At 32.9% G+C, this 6678-nt stretch overlaps 1 pseudogene; it reads right to left on the bottom strand.

The window, feature by feature from the left end:
- LOC104788114 overlaps positions 1-4677 on the bottom strand; it is an 8444-nt pseudogene extending 3767 nt beyond the window's left edge.

The following is a 6678-nucleotide window of genomic DNA, read 5'->3' as shown; positions in this document are numbered from 1 at the left end:
TATCTTGAGCGAGTGTCCAGCAATAGTAACTTCCTTAGTAACCTTAAATCTTAAGATATCTTGGTGAGACATTTTTCTAACTTCCTTTGCAACAAGCCCCATAGATTTTCCAAGTCGCTCTCCCAACACACTGGAGAAATTAAGTAAAACTGAATTCTACATTCTTTTGGAGAGGCTAAAGCACATTGAGCTCTAGGGTTAAAAGTAAAACGCAGGAAGAAAACCACACTAACCTGTACTTTGGTTCTGCTTTTTGTGATGCATATTTCGAAGTATCATTGCATGGGACAAGAGATCTTACATTAACTTCGTCCAAGACATACTGCAATGAAAAATCAAGCAAAATAAATCTGAAGTGCTAAGCCTAGCATGAACTCAGGACTCTTGGAGCCTTAAGCTTTTCACTTCCACATAGCTATGTGTTATTTTTTGTGTGTTTCTTATCTAACACAACTGTGGAGATATGTTTTGCTGGTTTCAAGCAGTCCTAAATAACAAACTCCAAAAAGTAAATAACGATACACACTAAAAGATTAACAATTTACTGTAACACCACTGACCTGTTTTAGTTTTCCAGTAATGTCATCCAAGAATTCTGCATCTGGATGGACTACAATCATTTCCCTGATTCAACATGGATAAGCATGTATCAACTTCCTTTTCAATTTAAGGCTAACAAGCAGGATCTGAAAAATGATTAAGTGCAATGCTCACTTTAGAGGAGTTTTCAAGGGTAGTTGTTCTTGACGCTTATCACTCTTACGATTACGAATTTTCCGAGCAAATTCAATGATTTTCTTCATCTCTGTAACACTTTTCTCAATCCTCTTCCCCTCTCTCTGTTTAAGCACGAGAAGAAAATATAAGTGAGCAAAAATTTAGACAATTTATATTCTATACTTGGATATAGAGTAATGGAACTATTACCGCTTCTTCCTTTTGGGGAAAGCTGCAGTAGTGAATGCTTTCCTCAGAACCTTCACACACTTTCCACAGATTTTGGTATAATGTCTCAGTGAAGAACGGTGTAAAAGGAGCCATCACTTTGCAAGAAGTAAGAAGTACCTAAAATTCCAGACACAATTTTAAGTTATTACAAAGTGTTCAAATGATGGTGACCATGTAAACAAAAGTATTTACCATACATTATATAAAGTTGAAAGAGCAGTGTGACAATCATCTTTTCCTGTACGGCCTTTTAACCTCTTAAGGTCGAATCTAACATATATGTTAGTGAGATCTTCAAGGAACTCCACGAGTTCAGTAACCACCTGCAAAAAAGAAAAACAAAGATGTGGTAAACGTAAAATACCGCAAGATAGCGATAACTTTTTTCCTTTCTAAAACACTAGATAGTGGCATGTAAAAAGCTTACAGTGTCAAGCTCATATGCATCCATCTCCTTGTGGACAGAATTGACAAGACTTTGTGTGGCTGAGTGAATCCACTGATCGAGAACGTTTGATGACTGTAAAGTTGCCAGATTAATAGGAACAAAAGGCCCAGAAATTTCAGTCTCAAGTCTCTTTACATTCTGAACAAGGAACCGGTATGCATTGTACCATGGAAGGAGTACATCTTTGACCTAGCAAAACATAATAGTTCAGACAAAAAAACAAATCTACTAAAATAAGAAAGCAATAAAATCAACTGCTAAGATCACTCACAACACCATGTACTCCTTCTTTCTTGAAGCGCAGTGGCTCAGCACGTACAGCCGGAGACTTGATCAGGTACAATCGCACAGCATCCTGTCAAGGTCCACGCAAAGTCACTACGAGAAAAAATCTACACGCAACCAAGATTTTCGTACTGAAAACACAGCATAAAAGCATATTATAGGGAGAAAACTTACAGCCCCGTACTCATTTATGATATCCAAAGGTGGTGGATAATTCTGTAATTTCTTAGACATTTTTTTACCATCCTCAGCAAGCACGAGACCATTGCAAATCAGATTTTTAAAAGCTGGTTTATCAAATAATGCTGTAGACAACACCATAAGAGTATAAAACCTGTAGATACATACCAAATTACAAGTTTAGATATTATTAATTGCCTTTATTCTTTCAAAATAGTTCTAGAATCACATTTTATATTGTATAATGATCACACCCTTCCATTAGCCTAGACTCATTTCCTAGTAAAGTACATTCATAGACAATACTTACTATCCAAATCAGTTCATACAGTAAAGGGCCAAGATTTGGAATGACATACCATCCACGAGTTTGATCAAGCCCTTCAGCCACAAAATCACCCGGAAAGTTCTGCTCAAATAGCTCCTTGTTTTCAAATGGATAATGGATATATGCATAAGGCATTGAACCACTCTCAAACCAACAATCAAAAACCTAAAAAAACATGATATAAACATAACTATGGGACAATACCACGGACAATCACAGATTAAAAATAAATGAATACATCCTACGTCTTCTACACGACGGAGCACACCAAACTCAAGGCCACGACTAGATGGGATTGTAATTTGATCAACATGGTGACGATGCAGATCAAAGACCTGCACCATAAGTCATCAGAAAAGCAAATGAGTATCAGATTTTCTTATTTCCAATATGCTCCAGTAAAAAGAAAAGAAAAAAAAAAACAAACCCTCGTAGGATGTCATAAACTTGAACAGAACATACTAATTAAGACTTCTAGAAACAATCAATCAGATACCTTGACACCAGAGAGCTTTTCAAGCTTCTCAACTGAATCCATGACCTCCACATCCTTCCCATCATCACTGATCCATATTGGAAGAGGCGTTCCCTAAAACCTACTTCGGCTGACTGCCCAATCCCTTGCATTTTCAAGCCAATTTTGAAAAACGTTTTTCCTGAATTGCAGGTTAACCAAGAAAATATAATCATATTAGTAACTCATCCAAACGAAAGTGAACTTGTAAAAATACTCAAAGAGTACTGATCCTTTCTTCCACTGACCTTCACATATTTAGGTACCCATTTTGTTTCTTCATTGTTTTTTAACAATTTTTCTTTTAACTGCTCCACACACACAAACCTAACAAGTCAAACACTTGCAAACTTTAAAGTCTTGACCACTCATGAAAATGAAGAGTAAGCTTCATATCATCTTTGCTAACTTCTACAGGCCATTCAGGTCAGATATTCTCTACATATAATTACAGAATCTAAAATAGATAAAGTCAAAACATGGAAAATCAAAATATCCTAAACAAAGATAGCATATATTGCTCCGGAAAGAGGCTGCCAGATATAATGGAATGAATAATTATAATATATGATTATCAATTGCGCCAACAGGACAAGAATAGGACAAAAGCTTACATCTTTTAAGCCAAACTCGAGATAAGGACCAAAGAGACAGAGAGTGTGTGTCTCACTGGAACTTGCACGAAATGATACAAATAAACTAAGACCTTAGCTAAAACACATATGAAACATGAAGCATACCAACTCGGAACTGCTCTATATATGAGAGGGGTGTCTGACCGCCAACAAAAGGGATATGAGTGAGTAAAGCTTCCTGATTTAACAAGCCTGCCTTTTTCCTGAAAAAAAAAAAGGTTACTTACTAGAAAACAATTTGATAGTCCAAAATTGCACTAACATCCTCTAAGAGACATGACAGATCATTATGATCTTAACTGACTCATGTAGTCTATTCACAAATATTAGGCATGATCAGTAATCACCTTCACGGCTTTGATTATATCTTTGTCTGCATTGACACACAAAGCAAGATTGCTTGGAAGAGTCCATGGAGTAGTAGTCCATGCCACAAAAGCCGCATTATCTTCATCCCCAATCACTGGGAATGTAACCATGATCTCTGGATCAACCACATCCTGTTGTACGAAATCGTCAAAACATCATTCAAATATGCAACAACATAAAGTAATAAACTAAGGGAAACAACATACATACCTTATAGTTCTGACCAGCTTCAAAATTAGACAGAGGTGTCTTACAACCAGTACTATAAGGCATAACCTACAAACAAACGAGACTTGAGTCAAATGAGTCAACAAGATTTCAAACCTAAGACCAATTCAAACCCAAGAAAAAAAGGCCAAACCTTGACGAATTTGTAAACAAGTTTCTTCTCATAAAGCTGAGCAAAACCCCACCAAACACTCTCCATAAACGACAAGTCCATAGTCTTATAGTCATTACTAAAATCAATCCAACGACCAGTCCTAGTAATAACCTTCTCCCACTCCTCAACATAACGCGTCACAATACTCCTACACTCCTCATTATACTTATCAATACCCATCTCAAGCACTTGGTCTCTCCTCTTAATGTTCAACTTACGATCAATCTCGTTCTCTACAGGGAGACCATGACAGTCCCAACCGAACCGCCGCGTGACGTGTTTGCCGTTCATGGACTGGTACCGAGTCACAATGTCCTTAATCGTACCGGCGAGTATGTGTCCGTAGTGAGGAAGATCGGTGGCGAAAGGAGGACCGTCGTAGAAGACGTACTCCTCGCAATCCTCTGTTCGTTGGAGCTGTGTCTTGAAAGCATCGATTTGAGTCCAAAAGGAGAGAACTTTTTCTTCTTCCCGTGGGAAAGAGAAGTCTTTTCCTTCGCATACGTCTTCCATGGCGGAAACAGAGCACTATCCCCCACCAAAATTTAGGTTTCTATACCTTCGACGACGTCTTCCTCTGTTTTCAATTTTTTTTTTTTTGTGAGTTGTAAAAATATGTATCTTGCTGATATAAAAATTCTTAATTCAATTATTGTCAAAAAAAAAAAAAAATTCTTAATTCAACTTTTTAGACAAATTAAAAAATGGAAATGCTTGTAATATGAAGATTTAGAGTAGACCAATATTTAATTATTGTTGACCCAAAAACAGATTAATATTAATTAATTTGTAATCTGTTAAAATTAAAAACATATGTGGAAATGACAAGAAAAAAATAAACAAGATTTCCTCTTGTGGATCGGACGTGAGAAGAAAGAAAAATAACATTTTTCTTGATATTTTTCTTAATAAAAAAAAGAGCTATTTTGAGGAAATCATAATAATATAAAAATAAATAAATAAAAAGATCTATTTTTGAGGATTTTTTTTTCTATGAAATACGTAATTTATTATTGTTAACAAAGAAACATATCTAAACTGTACATTCTTATCATTTTTATTAAATTTAGGAAAACAAACATTTAGCATGTTTGATATCATTAATTTTGGTCAAAGCAAAGATACATACAGTAAAACCTCTATAAATTAATAATGTTGGGACCAATACATTTTATTAATTTATAGTGATATTAATTTATAGGTATATTTTTATTTTTTAATTTTTTAAAAATTAAATTAAGACAATTGTTGTAAAATAAGATTATAATTTTGGATGTTGTAAATTTTATGGTATTATAATTGAATTTGAAATAATTAAAAAATATTATTGACAATGAATTACAAATATTATAGACAAATTCACTTATACACATGACATAAATATTCAAATATATGAATAAGAATATCAATTATCGTATTTTAATAGTCTATCAAACTATCAAAATGTAAAGATGCATATTTAGAAAGTGAAAACTTTAAAAAGTTTTAGCTGTTTTATGAAATATTATAGAATATTTTATATCATTATAGTTTGAAGATACAACATAACAATTGTTTTATAGATATGAGGTTTAAGAAAAACATACTTTACTATATCAACATATATATATATATATATATATATATTTACATGATTATTAATTTATGATATTATTGGGAACATATTTTACATAAGGATTTCAAAAAAAATATTATCTTATTATCTTATCGAATTTTGTTATTTTTTACATTGTTCCGACTTGGAACTAGAAAAATTTATTAATTTATAGTGTTTATTAATTTATAGAGTATTAATTTATAGAGGTTTTACTGTATCTCTCCTATAAATAAAAAAAAATAAATAAAAAAGAAGCAGCAATCAAATTAACATCAAATTAGTTAGTGTTTGTCACCACACGCTAGATTTCGTATTAAAATCGCATTATATTTTTCTTAAGCAAAACTAGTTATAAAATAAGAACTTACACTTGCAAGTTCAAAACAAAACCAGCCTAGACCCTATTAAGATCTTTAAATTTGATTTATATCTTTTCAAACCAGTAATCTGATTTAAGTGAACAATCAATTTCAAATTTCCATGATTTGTAAGCCCAGCAAATTAATAATGAATCTGGCTCCAAAATCAAACCTCCAATGATAATGGGCCTTTTAATTTTGATCTCTGCTTTTAAATTACCTCAACTGTCAATTCACGAAACCCAGATTTGTGCTCTCTTTAATCTTTATTATTTACCATTTGTGTATTTTTATAATCATAATTTGGTTTACAGTATCAAGGCTTTTGATCCATATCAGCTCACATGGGTCTGCAAAAATGTAGAGAATAATGTAGCAGAGTCTTTGATTATATAAACCCAAATTTCATACACAATAGATAATAAGAATATTACACAAGTTAACCTATTTGATCTATAGATCTACACTCATAGCTAGTAATAGAGAACAATATGAATTATACAAACCCAACTTCATAACAACGTATAATATAATAATAACATTACTCAAACCTATTTGCTCTAAGATAACAATATAGATTTTCAAAAAAAAAAAAAAAAAAAAAAAAAAAAAAAAAAAAACCAAAGTGTTGAT

This window comes from Camelina sativa, chromosome 1 (assembly GCF_000633955.1).
Source record: "Camelina sativa cultivar DH55 chromosome 1, Cs, whole genome shotgun sequence".
Taxonomy (NCBI): Eukaryota; Viridiplantae; Streptophyta; class Magnoliopsida; order Brassicales; family Brassicaceae; genus Camelina; species Camelina sativa.
This window is presented reverse-complemented; position numbering and strand designations above follow the sequence as displayed.